This window comes from Lathyrus oleraceus, chromosome 6, assembly GCF_024323335.1.
Source record: "Lathyrus oleraceus cultivar Zhongwan6 chromosome 6, CAAS_Psat_ZW6_1.0, whole genome shotgun sequence".
Lineage (NCBI taxonomy): Eukaryota > Viridiplantae > Streptophyta > Magnoliopsida > Fabales > Fabaceae > Lathyrus > Lathyrus oleraceus.
The window spans coordinates 455,768,232-455,785,754 of record NC_066584.1 but is presented as its reverse complement, the minus strand read 5'-3'; the positions used below and the strand labels follow the sequence as shown (position 1 = coordinate 455,785,754).

At 38.0% G+C, this 17,523-nt stretch overlaps 2 long non-coding RNA genes across 2 annotated transcripts; both read right to left on the bottom strand.

Annotated features, from left to right (window-relative positions):
- Window positions 1-2,966: 2,966 nt before the first annotated feature.
- LOC127097129 (uncharacterized) lies at window positions 2,967-16,814 on the bottom strand. Its single transcript, XR_007792926.1, has 2 exons — window positions 15,588-16,814; window positions 2,967-3,078 (listed from the first exon to the last, which is right to left on the bottom strand). It is a non-coding gene; the product is annotated as an uncharacterized LOC127097129 (long non-coding RNA).
- Window positions 3,211-4,375, bottom strand: LOC127097131 (uncharacterized). Its single transcript, XR_007792927.1, has 2 exons — window positions 3,670-4,375; window positions 3,211-3,591 (listed from the first exon to the last, which is right to left on the bottom strand). It is a non-coding gene; the product is annotated as an uncharacterized LOC127097131 (long non-coding RNA).
- Window positions 16,815-17,523: the final 709 nt, after the last annotated feature.

The following is a 17,523-nucleotide window of genomic DNA, read 5'->3' as shown; positions in this document are numbered from 1 at the left end:
TGCACAAGGATATTTATTTGTTTAACAATTGTGAGCATGACCATGATGGTTGTGCAATTTGTAGTGTCAATTCTAAAGGTTGTGTTATTGTGAAGAGAGACATCCAGAGGTTGATGGATGAAGGAATGATTCAAATCTTCCAATCCCGTCACTTAGGTGACGATGTGAATGTTATAGTCCCTGTATTCAAAACTCCTGAAAGAGTGGTAATCCAGTACGACAGTAGCAGCAGTAATAGTGTCAGCAACAGATCTGTATCGCCGCTGGTTATACGGTTAGCGGGCCCCGTCCCGTATGTATCTGATAAGGCTGTCACATATCAGTACTATACTACCATGCTAGAGAATGATCAAGAGGTTCCTTTACCTACGACCAGTTATGTTGTAAGTATAACTGATGTTACTAAGGTGACCTGCACTGGTCGTGTCTTTGGGTCGGTGTTCCCGAAGAATATGGAAGATATATTTGTTAGCAAGAAGGTTGATGTGCCTATGGTAGATTCTGCTAGTGCTCCAAAGTGTCAGTCTGGTGAATCCAGTAGTTTGAAGCCTAGCGATGATGATGAGATACTCAGATTGATCAAGAAGAGAGAGTTCAATATGGTGGAGCAGCTGCTCTAAACTCCCTCTAAGGTTTTAGTGTTGTCTCTGCTAATTGTCGCACCTCAAAAAATGAGTGATAATGCGATCCCTCGCGATGGGACGCGGAAAAAATGTTAGTTCGAACAGAGTCGCCACCGAACTTTATTTATTCCAATGAAGGAATAGGAAAATATCGAGAAAACCTTTAGAAATAAGAATAATGGTCGTCGCAACCATATTCGGGTTCGGGAGTCGATTACGCAAGGGGAAGGTATTAGCACCCCTTACGTCCGTTGTACTCAACGGGAACCTTTTAGTCTGATTTTGCTATTTGACTGTTAATTGACTGTTATTTGCTTGCTTCGAGTGATAAGAATTGATGATAGATATGGATGAAGACCTCAGGAGGGGAAATGGGAGGTTTTTTTATTAGTGTGCTCGCGAAGATACAGCAATCTCCTGCCTACGTATCCTTATGGTGCAATAAGGAAATCAGAGCAATCGTAGTTCGGGCTACTACGAATAATTGGTGGGTTTTGTTTTGATGAACGACTGTATAGGTCGGCGTTCTAACGGCTAAACGCTGGCATGTCTACTCTCGGGGGAGGCTCTAGCACTGGTTTGTTGTGCGCATTAGAAAGGATTGACAGTGTTCTTTTGAATGGGTTTTGGTCGCGCGGGGGTGACAAGTTGAATTGATGTGTTTGGTGTTTGATTTGGTTTCGATCGCTCGGAGGCGAGAAATTAGGTTTGATTGGTTTGAGATATTTTGAAGAACGACGAAAGATTGAGCAATGTGGTGTATACCAATCGTCCAATTCTCTCGAGGAGTAATAAGGCGTACGCCTTCTATTCCCTTTTTCGTTCGAATTTTTATCGAAAGTTTGTTTGTGGATGTTGAATATGCACGGTAGTGAGGCGTACGCCTCCTACTTGCTTATTCAAGGAATAATGAGGCGTACGCCACCTATTCCCTTATCCAAGTTTATTTAGCGTGTTTTAGTCGGAAGTCGATAATTTGTGCAATATGGCGTACGCCAATTATCCAAATAATCGAGAGATGGTGAGGCGTACGCCTCCCATCTTTTATCATCCGTAGTTTAATTTAAGAAAGATATGTTTGGATGTTAGTATTTGATTCGCGAGAATAATTTGTATTTTGGTAGGTTTGGATTTTGATGACGAAGATTCGAGCAATGTGGCGTACGCCAATTAGTCAAATAATCGAAAGATAGTAAGGCGTACGCCTCCTATCCTCTTTTTATCTGAAATAAGGAATTTAAAAGGATTTGGAGTTTGTAGTTGATTTAGAAGATTTGATTGTGTTTTAAGTTTGATGACGAAGATTCGAGCAATGTGGCGTACGCCAATTATTCGAATAATCGAAAGATAGTGAGGCGTACGCCTCCTATCCTCTTTTCATCTAAAATTTAGAATTAAATGGTTGTAGAATTTGTAGTTATGACTTGAAATATTATGATTTGAATTGTTAATCGGGTGACAAGAACTCGCGCAATATGGCGTACGCCAATTATTCGAGTGCTTGAGAAATAGTGAAGCGTACGCTTCCTATCTCCTTTTCATCCCAAGTTTATATTAAGAGAAAATGATTTTGAAATTGAATAGTTTGAAAATTGATTTGAATTCGGAAATTATACTTCATTTGGAAGAGTGATTTGAAATTGTATGATTGTAGATTTAATCGGATGACAAGAACTCGCGCAATATGGCGTACGCCAATTATTCGAGTAATTGAGAAATAGTGAAGCGTACGCTTCCTATCTCCTTTTCATCCCAAGTTTATGTTTAAGAGAAAATTCCTTCGAAATTGAATTGGTTTGGAAAATGATTTGAGTTTAGAAGTTATATTGATTTGAAAAATGGTTTGAATAATTTGAATTTGAAAAGTGCTTTGAAATTGTTATGATTTAAGATTTAGTTGGGTGACAAGAACTCGCGCAATATGGCGTACGCCAATTGTTCAAGTGCTTGAGAAATAGTGAAGCGTACGCTTCCTATCTCCTTTTCAACCCAAGTTTATGTTTAGAAAAAATTCTCTTTGAAATTGAATTTGATTTGAAAAATAACTTGAAGTTGTGAATGAAATGAGTTTTGAAATTGAGTTATTTGAAGAAAAGTGATTTGTGTTTATGAAATTTATTTGTGTTGATGAATTGAAATAAAATTGAAATTGAAAAAAAATGATTTATGAAAAGATGGTTTGGAAAGTGATGATGAAATAATGTGAAGTTGGTAATTGTGGAAGAAGTCAATCCAATTCTGAGTTATAATACACATATGATATTGGTCAAGATGCAAGATTGACAAACAATTAAATGAATAAGGGTGAATTAATTAGCATGTAGTCGAATTAATTAACTAAGATAATTTGAAGGGAGTATCAAGATTAATTGATCAACAAGTTAAATTGATCCTTAATAAAATAATCAAATGTAATTAACAAATTTAAACCATAAGGTAATCATTAATTAATCAACTAAAAAAAATGGACAATTCTAAAGACCAAACATATCAAATATGATTCTCAAGACCTATCCAAAACAATGAAAACCTTATACTGAAATAAAGGTAAATTAATAATGACTAGAAGAAAAACGTGAAAATCCAGTAACTAAACCAAGAAGAAGCATTTCTAAAACCAAGTCATTCACAACTCTAAAATTGATATGCCAATCGTCCATTCATGACAGATACATAGGCCTTCCTGCAATATGTGCTTTTTTCAAAGTATCCAACATAATGAAAATGACTTAAAGACTACCGAAAGTAGTACTATCACATTATATGTTTCTACTGAAAAAAGAAAGCAGTAAGAGTTACCAACATAATAAGAACAACTTAATTTTTTTACAGGATTACCGCGATGTCGACATAAATCCAACACTTATTCCAAAACACATTCTGTCATGAAACATATGGAATCGAAATAAACTTCTACAGTAAAGCCGATGCGTAATGCAATCAAAATGCCGACATTAATTTTTGAGTTCTACACATGATTCAATAACCAAAACAGCATCAGAACATGAACCGATTGCAATCAATGTTTTCAGTTCAAAAAGATTACCGAATGCAAAAATAGGGCGTCAACGTCTCGAAGTGCTTGTTAAACTTGAAACTCCATAGTTGGTGAAATGAATCCGGTGCTTTTTAGCCTTTCATTCCAAACCATTATCTGCATAAACAAAAGAATTAAAACCAAACAGTTTTACAATCTAAAACGCCTTGCCAACTCGCAGCTGTCCGAACAGAGTTGGAACAAGAGGTGCGGAGGATACGCGGTTGAAGGCGAAGCACGGGTTGCCGGCGGTGATAAGGGTTTGTCGTTTGGTGAGTTGAGGGGGTTAACGGCTGAGCTTCGTGTGGGTTTTGAGGGTTAAGGCGGAGCGATGAAGGGTTTTGGATGGGTTTGTCGGTGAGAGCGCGACGGAAGGGGTTTCTTGTGGTTTGACGGCGAGGTTTGAAGGATTTGTGTGGGAAGCGATGAAGAGGGTGAGGTTTTGACGGTGACGGAAACGATTGAAACGGATTCGCCGGCGAAAGCGTCGCGAAGAGCTTGTGCGTTTCAGTTGGTGGAAGGTTGATGGTGATGAAGGGTTTTGACTGGTGGAGGTGAGCGTGGGGTGATGGAACGATTGGAGGGTTTTCGGTGAGAGTGAAGAGGAATTGTGAGTGATGGGTGAATAGTGAATGGTCCGTGAATGAGAGAGGGGATCTGAGCGTGAGAGATAAAGAAATTTTTTTTTGTCTTTTTTCTTTTTTCCTTCGTACAGTGAGAGCAGAGGTAGTGGGATGGATAGTGGGACAATGAGAAGTGTGTACGCGTGAGAGACGTTGGAGATTTGTTACTGAGAGAAGAAAATTTTTGTCTTTTATAAAAAGGAATCCAATGCAATATATATTTAATTATCCTAAAAAAAAATCTACCTAATATATATAAACAAAAATTAACTAATACTTAAAAATTAATTAAAATAATACAATAAAATAAAAACTAATAAGAAACTAATTATATTTTTAAAAAAGATCTAACTAATATATAAGAATTAACTAATGTTTCTACTTAATATTTACAAAATCTAATATAAAAACTAATTAAAAATAATAAAAAAAACCAACTAACTTAAAAATTAACTAACAACTAACTAATTCTTAAATTAATACAAAAAAAAAAAAAAAACTAACTAATATTAAAAACTCTAACTAATATTTAATTGAAAAAACTAATATTTAAAAATCAACTAATAAAAAGAAAAAATTAACTAATATTAAAAACTAACCAAAAATCTAATTAAATAGCTAAATTTGAAAATTTGACCAATTAATTAAAAAAAAGAAATCGAGTACCACTTTTTATTCAGAAAAATTAAACCCGTCACACTAAACTTGTCAGGACAAAATATACCTATTAAAAATACAGTCTTTCCTCAAATTTTGACAATTCAACCGATTTTCTGTATTCCCAAATAAATTCATTCTGACTGACATTTCAGGTGTTTATTCATGATGCAGATGTGTGTCATGTTATGTGTATGATGCTAGATCGAAATGAAATTAATTCTACTAGAAATTAAAAATGCCCGGACAAAATTGGGGTACGACAGCTGCCCCTATTTAATTATCTTGAACTAGAAGGTAAAAATGACAATGGTCATCATACATTCGTGGTGGAAGGTAATTAAATACGAAAGGATCCAAATTTTGTCCTTTGAAATGCAATGCAGATGAGAATGCAATGGATGCCAAGGTAGTAGGGGTAGGATGTTCGATCAATGCCAACCCTCGAGTCAACATTCAAATCTGGCACAGGTCATTTCTGATGTGAAGACATAGGTGGGATCGGTTTTCTGACACCAAAAGGATGACAGAGATTAATTGCCATCACCAAAAGGATGATAGTAATTCACCACGATTGTCAGGGTTGTCATCACCAAAAGGATGATGATTATTCTGATAAGATTTCCCACTACGAAGAGTATAACATCAAGGCTATCACCAGAAGGATGATAGTTGACTCATCAACTTCAGAGATCACCGTCACCAAAAGGATGAAGGTAAGATCCAACAACAAAGCTGTTATCACCAAAAGGATGATAATAAGTCAAATAACTTCAATGATCACCATCACCAAAAGGATGAAGGTATAGTCACACAACAACTTGTTATCACCAAAAGGATGATAATAAGTCAAAACTCAATGATCACTATCACCAAAAGGATGAAGGTATGATACAAGATAAAACTTGTTACCACCAAAAGGATGATAATAAGCTGCACAACTCAAAGGATCCCTATCACCAAAAGGATGATAGTAAGATCGACACAAAACCTTGTTATCACCAAAAGGATGATAATAAGCACACACGCAATTGATTACCATCACCAAAAGGATGAAGGTAGGATCGAGACAAACTTGTTATCACCAAAAGGATGATAAGAAGCACACACGCAATTGATCACCATCACCAAAAGGATGAAGGTAGGATCAAGACAAACTTGTTATCACCAAAAGGATGATAAGAAGCCAACAATCACCATCACCAAAAGGATGAAGGTATTGTTAAAAGACACAACTTAGTTACCACCAAAAGGATGATAATAAGTACACACGCAACTGATCACCATCACCAAAAGGATGAAGGTAGGATCAAGACACAGACTTGTTATCACCAAAAGGATGATAACCACCATCACCAAAAGGATGAAGGTATAATTAAAACACAAACTTGTTATCACCAAAAGGATGATAACCACCATCACCAAAAGGATGAAGGTTAGACACAAACTTGTTATCACCAAAAGGATGATAACCACCATCACCAAAAGGATGAAGGTATAATCAAGACACAAACTGGTTATCACCAAAAGGATGATAACCACCATCACCAAAAGGATGAAGGTATAATCAAGACACAAACTGGTTATCACCAAAAGGATGATAACCACCATCACCAAAAGGATGAAGGTAAGACACAACTTGTTATCACCAAAAGGATGATAACCACCATCACCAAAAGGATGAAGGTATAATCAAGATACAAACTTGTTATCACCAAAAGGATGATAACCACCATCACCAAAAGGATGAAGGTATTGTTAAACGACAAAACTTAGTTACCACCAAAAGGATGATAATAAGCACACAAGCAGATGATCGCCATCACCAAAAGGATGAGGGTAAGATCAAGACACAAACTTGTTATCACCAAAAGGATGACAAGAAGTCAACAATCACCATCACCAAAAGGATGAAGGTATAATTAAAAGACACAACTTTTATCGCCAAAAGGACGATAATAAGTCAACAATCACCATCACCAAAAGGATGAAGGTATTGTCAAACGACAAAACTCGTTACCACCAAAAGGATGATAATAAGTCACACACACAATTGATCGCCATCACCAAAAGGATGAAGGTAGGATCAAGACACAAACTTGTTATCACCAAAAGGATGATAAGAAGTGAACAATCACCATCACCAAAAGGATGAAGGTATTGTCAAACGACAAAACTTAGTTACCACCAAAAGGATGATAATAAGCACTCACGCAACTGATCACCATCACCAAAAGGATGAAGGTAGGATCAAGACACAAACTTGTTATCACCAAAAGGATGATAAGAAGTCAACAATCACCATCACCAAAAGGATGAAGGTATTGTCAAACGACAAAACTTAGTTACCACCAAAAGGATGATAAGAAGTCAACAATCACCATCACCAAAAGGATGAAGGTATAACATAACTCGTTATCACCAAAAGGATGATAATGAATCAACAATCACCATCACCAAAAGGATGAAGGTGGAATCATAACTTCAAAACTTGTTACCACCAAAAGGATGATAATAAGTTATAATAACTTCAAATATTACTGACACCAAAAGGATGACAGCGGGGTTGGACTTTCGATATGTCACTATCACCAAAAGGATGAAGGTATAACATAACTCGTTATCACCAAAAGGATGATAATGAATCAACAATCACCATCACCAAAAGGATGAAGGTGGAATCATAACTTCAAAACTTGTTACCACCAAAAGGATGATAATAAGTTATAATAACTTCAAATATTACTGACACCAAAAGGATGACAGCGGGGTTGGACTTTCGATATGTCACTATCACCAAAAGGATGATAGCTTAAACTGAATTCCATAGTCTCTATCACCAAAAGGATGATTTTAGATTGAACTGGACGTCATCACCAAGAGGATGATGATTGAACCAACATGACAAGGATTGCTTATCACCATAAGGATCGCCGACACCAAAAGGATGACGGTAGGCTGTAATAATTGTAGAGGTCACCATTCACCAAAAGGATGAAGGTTGGACCAAAACTCCAAGGATCTTCGACACCAAAAGGATGACAGTAAGATCACAAATGTCAAGGATTTACCATTACCGAAAGGATAACGGTGATTGTAGACAAGGTGATGATTAATATTATTCCTTAATGAACTTTCACCAAAAGGATGACAGTGAGAACAATATTGGAAAACAAGGCTACTGAAAAAGTTCAATAAGCCTGACTTGTTGGGTAGTGTTGGATCATTGCTGGATGAGACTGCTCAGGGTATCCACAACAAAAGGTTGCAAAACCAATATTCTCTGGGGAGATGTAATTTCTGTCAACAAAAGGTTACAGGAAACGACTCATTGAGGGACGCTCAACGTGAAACAAGGTAAGTGTTTGGAAGAAACAATGTTTGACTTAGCTGAGGATAACGTCTTATCAACAAAAGGTTGAAAGATGTAACTCAATGGGGAATGCCCAATAGTGGGTAGGAACTCACTCAAAAGAAGTGACAATGACTCGACTGAGGATTGGCCTTGATGCCTACGACTAACCCTTGGATTTTGATTCGTGTTATGTACATGGATGATATGTATGCGTTATGTATGAGGTGATGCATGTGATGCATGTGATGCATGTTTGAATGCAAATACTGATTGGCTTGTTTGGGACTGGCCCCCCTTTTCAAAGGCGATGTATTTTTGGAAACCAGTGTTGGTTGTATCTGTTTTTGTGTGGATGCCAGCAAGGTGGGCTTTGGGATTTTTATAGTTGTCAATGTGGATTGAGCTATTGATGGGTGAAAGGATCTGACTTCCCGACACTCGGTAGTTGATGATGTGATGAACACGCAATGGATGCGGATACTCTTGGTGCCCCAAGTTTAATCTCTTGCTGATATGTTGTGTATTTGTCTTCGAGAAGATCTCAGTTCTTCTTCTGATGCATTCAGCCTGTAACTGAGCATAGCGACGTGATCAACGCATGATGATTGTGCCCTTGACGTGCTGCAAGGATTCTTGTCAACATATGATGTTGTACTGGTATGAACTATCGACATCTTGGTTGTGAATTCAAGCAGTTACTAGTGTATGACGCAATCTGCTTGACTGACTTGAAGGTATGAAGGGAAACTGCCCCTTGCAACTTGTCTTGCCCCTGACTGTAGGGTGTTCAAAGGAATTCTCCTTGAAAGGAAACCTTGGAAGTGGTTATCCAATGACGTGGTCTAAATCTGTTTCGTTCAATGTCTGATTCTAGCAATGGTCTGCCCCTGATTAGCCTTTGAGGGCTTGCCATAGACGTACTGAGTATTGAAGTGTTTTTCCTCCCTGATCAACCGATGCTTGGAGATTCGCCTTATACTGACTACTTCTTAGTTCAATATAATCAAGATGATGCCATGCCCCTGATTCACAGGATGGTCTTGATTCATGTCTACACCAACGATCAAGTGCCATTCGAATTGCCCCTTGTTGGAATTTTCTCGATGTCAAGTACTGACTGACAATTAAGAATTGTTATCCAAGAAATGGTGATGTTAATGCAACTGTTATGCAAGTTTTGAAAAACAATCATTCATTTGGAGTGTCGTGGTAGTGTGTGGCGAGTGGATCATGTGTCCAATCGTGGTGCTAGATTTAGCTAGCGTGTGAATGATATAGTGAGAATGGAATATTAGCAAACCTTTAGGAGTCAGTTTACTCAACCTTGCTATAGTATGCTTTCAGAATAAACCTTACTTCAATTAGGTCTTTTGAAGGTTGTAACGTGGCTTGGTTCATGGTTATTGAAACAAAAGGATATAAGGCTCAAAGTTTATTTTAACCCACCCCTTCTTCATGATGATCTCCAATCCTATGTTCAGTTAATTCACACACATTCGTTTTTTGCAGGTGTAAGGATAAAGATGGTGATTCAAGGTCTCTTGGAATGGCAGCCACCTTATTTCTTTTTTGGATGTCGGTGACCCTTTGATTTTGGTATGGTGGTCACTGAATCTTGTTTTGTTTTGTTGGAGACTTTCATTGTCTCTTTCGATTTTTGTTTTGATCCCTAATTTTTGCATGGACCGCTTGTCGAAGCTTTAATCCATCGGGATTGCCCCTGTTTTTGCCTAAGTCTCCTTTCAAGGTGTTCGACTTAGCGGGCCTTTTCTTTTGATTTTTTTTTTAAATTGTGACTGCCAAGTCATTGGTCATTGAAGAACAACCGACATAAAATTTGGATTTGATGGTTCCTTCGACACTTCAGGATGTGTGTGAAGAATGTCATATGGTTGATCCTCGTATGGGATATTTCATCTTGGTAATTTGAATATGTAGTCAAATCAACTGAACACTACCCTGCCCCTGGTTAAGCGTAAGGGTTTGTAGATCCGAAAGAAACTCCTACTTCTAGGCTCGAAGTGGTTGACTAGGGATTAACTCCTTATCTCTCCAATGTTTGGGGATTTGAAACAATGCCTGTACATCATCAGTAGGATTTTATCCGAAAGCATTCAATCAGCAATTATGAGTATTTTGTTTTCGTCATCCTCCCTCCAACATTTACTAACAATAGTGTGATAAAGAAGGTGAAGCGGAAAAGTATGTGTTTGTGTTTTGCAAAGGTGATAGATGAGTGAATATGAAGGATTGATTCAAAGCATGCATAATCATCACATTAATAAAACCAAATACAAATAACAATGTTTAAAGCAATACAGTACTTAAACAAACAAGAACAAATTACAAGAATGCAAAATGGTAAAATTGGCATAATGATTGCCTTCATTCAAATGAACAGGACTTAATCTTCGGATTCTTCGGCGGAATCTTGTTCAGGCCGGTGGGAAGCTTTACCTTCGAGCTTCACTCGACTCTGCATGCGCTGGCATGGGGTTTGTTGCAACGTTTGGCCTCACTGGCGTGAATGTAAGTGCTTTACTGTCAATCAAATCTTGAACCTTGTGCTTGAAAGCCTTACAATTCTCTATTGTGTGCCCTGGGACACCCATGTGATATTCACAGTGAGCATTGGCGTCGTAGCCTGGAGGATATGGTGGAGTTGCAGGTGTTATCTCCTTTAGAACAACCGATCCATCCTTTAATAGGTGAGGGAGGATCTTGCTGTATGACACTGGCAAAGGATCGAAATGTCTTTCTGGCCTCCTTGCCTTCTGCTGGTTAGGTGGACGTGGTTGTGGAGCACGTTGCTGTTGATTCTGATGCGGCTGCTGGTAAGCCGGCTGTTGATATGGCCGTTGATATTGTCGTTGATAGGGTGTCGGGATGACAGCGGCAACCTGATCGTAAGGAATAGGAGCATATGAAGGTGCCCTATATCCTCCTCCTCTCATTATGGCATTGGTCTGACCTTTTGGCTTCTTTGGGAGATTAGGATAAGGTTTCTTCATCCCGCTTGAAGCATTGGCAGCACAAGGTAGCTTTCCCTTCTTGATTTGGCTTTCAATTCGTTCTCCCACGGAGACAACCTCAGCAAAAGTTGGAAAGCTGGATCCGACCATTTTCTCCATGTATTGGGTATGCAGAGTTCCCATAAACATGTCAATCAGTTCTTTGTCAAGGAGAGGAGGTTGAACACGAGCTGCTAGCTCTCTCCAACGCTGAGCGTATTCCTTGAATGACTCATTGTTACGCTGAATCATGTCTTGCAGCTGTGTGCGATTGGGTGCTAGATCAGTGTTGTACTGATAATGCCTTAGGAATGCTTCAGCAAGGTCTCTCCATGATTGGACCTGACCTCTCTCTAGTTGCATGTACCACTCCAAAGATGCCCCACTGAGACTATCTTGGAAGTAATGAATCAGGAGTTGATCATTACTGATGTGGGCAGCCATCTTGCGGCAGTAGGCTCTGAGGTGAGTTCTTGGGCAGCTGATTCCCTTGTATTTGTCAAAGTCCGGGACTTTGAATTTTTGTGGAATCACCAAACCTGGCACCAGGCACATATCAACGGCGTCCAAACCGGGAGTAGTGTGAACCTCCAAGGACTTGAATTTCTCTTCCAAAGCATGGAGTCTATCAACAGTTGGGTCTGGGAGACCTCCAACAGCAGGTTTGGCGGGTGGTGGCATGAAGAAGGCATCATATGGATCTTCATCACCCATCATGGATCCATGTCGAGCAGATGTAGCAGAATGCTCATGGGGGTTCAGGTTGACCATGGGAACAGGAATAAGGATCGGTCCTCCTTCAGGATGGGCAGGATTACCATCAAGGTCAGTTACTCCAGGGATACTGAGCGATGGTGATCCAAATTGGGCAGCAATTTTCCTGGCTTCGGCGTTAGTCTCAGCATCCTTCTCCTTCTGGGCCAAGAGTAACATGGTCTCAAGCAAGCGATCCATCTTTGCCTGCATGGAGTCAATGTCCGTTCTCATCGAAACCTGGTTAGCTTCAAGTTGTTCAAGTGTCATCTTGTAGTTGCGGCGTGTCTCGTACCGGTGTCGAGTAGTCAGCGTTTACTGGACAAGGGGAGAATATGGTGTAAGTTTCTGTTCCTGGATAATGATATGCAATGCATGCTGATGATATGCAAATGCATGAAATTTTGCCATGATTTTCACAGAGGAATACAGACTCAAAATTATTCACACGTCGGGTACGTCAGGATAACAGGAAGAAGTATGGGTTTCTCTGATCACTAGAAATTCCCAAAGGTAGGTTCTAAAGTTATGTTTTCAAGGAAGGAACTTAGACTCACGGATCAAGTTCAAAACTTCCTCGCAATGGTGGGCTAGCCACATCGTGATGGGAGTTCTGAAATGATCTAATCTAAGTGGGATTCTCGTATTGTACGAACAGGGTGTACACCCTTCGGCTCAACACTACATAATCACCGATTATGAAAACAAAACTTGGTTTTAAGGCGAGGTCCCTAGAGTCACGGATCGTGTTTAGAACCTCCACCGCAATGATGGGCTAGCCATATTATGATGGAAACTCCAAACAGATCTACTCTAGGTGGAGTCTTCGTATTGTCCCAATAGGCGTACGCCCCTCGGTTCAATACTACACAACTCCGGGTTCTAAGTTCTTCTCGAAGCTCAGGGGTGAAGCTTATCTCACAGCATACATCAGCCCCATATGAAAGTATCAAGGAAAATACATACAACACAAGCAATCAGAAAAGAATACAGAGAAATAAGTATGGAAAGAAAGAATATCTTCCAACAGTCATAGCAAAATCAGACTAAGTTAGGCTAGACTCTCTCTTGCTTGGAGCAGGGTCCCCAGCAGAGTCGCCAGTCTGTCGCACCTCAAAAATGATGATAATGCGATCCCTCGCGATAGGACGCGGAAAAATGTTAGTTCGAACAGAGTCGCCACCGAACTTTATTCATTCCAATGAAGGAATAGGAAAATATCGAGAAAACCGTTAAGAAAAAGGAATAATGGTCGTCGCAACCATATTCGGGTTCGGGAGTCGATTACGTAAGGGGAAGGTATTAGCACCCCTTACGTCCGTTGTACTCAACGGGAACCTCTTAGTCTGATTTTGCTATTTGACTGTTAATTGACTGTTTATTCTGATTGCTTCGAGTGATTAGAATTGATGATTAGATATGGGTGAAGACCTCAGGAGGGGGAAATGGGAGGTTTTTTATTAGTGTGCTCGCGAAGATACAGCAATCTCCTGCCTACGTATCCTTATGGTGCAATAAGGAAATCAGAGCATTCGTAGTTCGGGCTACTACGAATATTTGGTGTGTTTTGTTTTGATGAACGACTGTATAGGTCGGCGTTCTAACGGCTAAACGCTGGCATGTCTACTCTCGGGGGAGGCTCTAGCACTGGTTTGTTGTGCGCATTAGAAAGGATTGACAGTGTTCTTTTGAATGGGTTTTGGTCGCGCGGGGGTGACAAGTTGAATTGATGTGTTTGGTGTTTGATTTGGTTTCGATCGCTCGGAGGCGAGAAATTAGGTTTGATTGGTTTGAGATATTTTGAAGAACGACGAAAGATTGAGCAATGTGGTGTATACCAATCGTCCAATTCTCTCGAGGAGTAATAAGGCGTACGCCTTCTATTCCCTTTTTCGTTCGAATTTTTATCGAAAGTTTGTTTGTGGATGTTGAATATGCACGGTAGTGAGGCGTACGCCTCCTACTTGCTTATTCAAGGAATAATGAGGCGTACGCCACCTATTCCCTTATCCAAGTTTATTTAGCGTGTTTTAGTCGGAAGTCGATAATTTGTGCAATATGGCGTACGCCAATTATCCAAATAATCGAGAGATGGTGAGGCGTACGCCTCCCATCTTTTATCATCCGTAGTTTAATTTAAGAAAGATATGTTTGGATGTTAGTATTTGATTCGCGAGAATAATTTGTATTTTGGTAGGTTTGGATTTTGATGACGAAGATTCGAGCAATGTGGCGTACGCCAATTAGTCAAATAATCGAAAGATAGTAAGGCGTACGCCTCCTATCCTCTTTTTATCTGAAATAAGGAATTTAAAAGGATTTGGAGTTTGTAGTTGATTTAGAAGATTTGATTGTGTTTTAAGTTTGATGACGAAGATTCGAGCAATGTGGCGTACGCCAATTATTCGAATAATCGAAAGATAGTGAGGCGTACGCCTCCTATCCTCTTTTCATCTAAAATTTAGAATTAAATGGTTGTAGAATTTGTAGTTATGACTTGAAATATTATGATTTGAATTGTTAATCGGGTGACAAGAACTCGCGCAATATGGCGTACGCCAATTATTCGAGTGCTTGAGAAATAGTGAAGCGTACGCTTCCTATCTCCTTTTCATCCCAAGTTTATATTAAGAGAAAATGATTTTGAAATTGAATAGTTTGAAAATTGATTTGAATTCGGAAATTATACTTCATTTGGAAGAGTGATTTGAAATTGTATGATTGTAGATTTAATCGGATGACAAGAACTCGCGCAATATGGCGTACGCCAATTATTCGAGTAATTGAGAAATAGTGAAGCGTACGCTTCCTATCTCCTTTTCATCCCAAGTTTATGTTTAAGAGAAAATTCCTTCGAAATTGAATTGGTTTGGAAAATGATTTGAGTTTAGAAGTTATATTGATTTGAAAAATGGTTTGAATAATTTGAATTTGAAAAGTGCTTTGAAATTGTTATGATTTAAGATTTAGTTGGGTGACAAGAACTCGCGCAATATGGCGTACGCCAATTGTTCAAGTGCTTGAGAAATAGTGAAGCGTACGCTTCCTATCTCCTTTTCAACCCAAGTTTATGTTTAGAAAAATTCTCTTTGAAATTGAATTTGATTTGAAAAATAACTTGAAGTTGTGAATGAAATGAGTTTTGAAATTGAGTTATTTGAAGAAAAGTGATTTGTGTTTATGAAATTTATTTGTGTTGATGAATTGAAATAAAATTGAAATTGAAAAAAAATGATTTATGAAAAGATGGTTTGGAAAGTGATGATGAAATAATGTGAAGTTGGTAATTGTGGAAGAAGTTAATCCAATTCTGAGTTATAATACACATATGATATTGGTCAAGATGCAAGATTGACAAACAATTAAATGAATAAGGGTGAATTAATTAGCATGTAGTCGAATTAATTAACTAAGATAATTTGAAGGGAGTATCAAGATTAATTGATCAACAAGTTAAATTGATCCTTAATAAAATAATCAAATGTAATTAACAAATTTAAACCATAAGGTAATCATTAATTAATCAACTAAAAAAAATGGACAATTCTAAAGACCAAACATATCAAATATGATTCTCAAGACCTATCCAAAACAATGAAAACCTTATACTGAAATAAAGGTAAATTAATAATGACTAGAAGAAAAACGTGAAAATCCAGTAACTAAACCAAGAAGAAGCATTTCTAAAACCAAGTCATTCACAACTCTAAAATTGATATGCCAATCGTCCATTCATGACAGATACATAGGCCTTCCTGCAATATGTGCTTTTTTCAAAGTATCCAACATAATGAAAATGACTTAAAGACTACCGAAAGTAGTACTATCACATTATATGTTTCTACTGAAAAAAGAAAGCAGTAAGAGTTACCAACATAATAAGAACAACTTAATTTTTTTACAGGATTACCGCGATGTCGACATAAATCCAACACTTATTCCAAAACACATTCTGTCATGAAACATATGGAATCGAAATAAACTTCTACAGTAAAGCCGATGCGTAATGCAATCAAAATGCCGACATTAATTTTTGAGTTCTACACATGATTCAATAACCAAAACAGCATCAGAACATGAACCGATTGCAATCAATGTTTTCAGTTCAAAAAGATTACCGAATGCAAAAATAGGGCGTCAACGTCTCGAAGTGCTTGTTAAACTTGAAACTCCATAGTTGGTGAAATGAATCCGGTGCTTTTTAGCCTTTCATTCCAAACCATTATCTGCATAAACAAAAGAATTAAAACCAAACAGTTTTACAATCTAAAACGCCTTGCCAACTCGCAGCTGTCCGAACAGAGTTGGAACAAGAGGTGCGGAGGATACGCGGTTGAAGGCGAAGCACGGGTTGCCGGCGGTGATAAGGGTTTGTCGTTTGGTGAGTTGAGGGGGTTAACGGCTGAGCTTCGTGTGGGTTTTGAGGGTTAAGGCGGAGCGATGAAGGGTTTTGGATGGGTTTGTCGGTGAGAGCGCGACGGAAGGGGTTTCTTGTGGTTTGACGGCGAGGTTTGAAGGATTTGTGTGGGAAGCGATGAAGAGGGTGAGGTTTTGACGGTGACGGAAACGATTGAAACGGATTCGCCGGCGAAAGCGTCGCGAAGAGCTTGTGCGTTTCAGTTGGTGGAAGGTTGATGGTGATGAAGGGTTTTGACTGGTGGAGGTGAGCGTGGGGTGATGGAACGATTGGAGGGTTTTCGGTGAGAGTGAAGAGGAATTGTGAGTGATGGGTGAATAGTGAATGGTCCGTGAATGAGAGAGGGGATCTGAGCGTGAGAGATAAAGAAATTTTTTTTGTGTCTTTTTCTTTTTTCCTTCGTACAGTGAGAGCAGAGGTAGTGGGATGGATAGTGGGACAATGAGAAGTGTGTACGCGTGAGAGACGTTGGAGATTTGTTACTGAGAGAAGAAAATTTTTGTCTTTTATAAAAAGGAATCCAATGCAATATATATTTAATTATCCTAAAAAAAAAATCTACCTAATATATATAAACAAAAATTAACTAATACTTAAAAATTAATTAAAATAATACAATAAAATAAAAACTAATAAGAAACTAATTAATATTTTTAAAAAAAGATCTAACTAATATATAAGAGAATTAACTAATGTTTCTACTTAATATTTACAAAATCTAATATAAAAACTAATTAAAAATAATAAAAAAAACCAACTAACTTAAAAATTAACTAACAACTAACTAATTCTTAAATTAATACAAAAAAAAAAAAACTAACTAATATTAAAAACTCTAACTAATATTTAATTGAAAAAACTAATATTTAAAAATCAACTAATAAAAAGAAAAAATTAACTAATATTAAAAACTAACCAAAAATCTAATTAAATAGCTAAATTTGAAAATTTGACCAATTAATTAAAAAAAAGAAATCGAGTACCACTTTTTATTCAGAAAAATTAAACCCGTCACACTAAACTTGTCAGGACAAAATATACCTATTA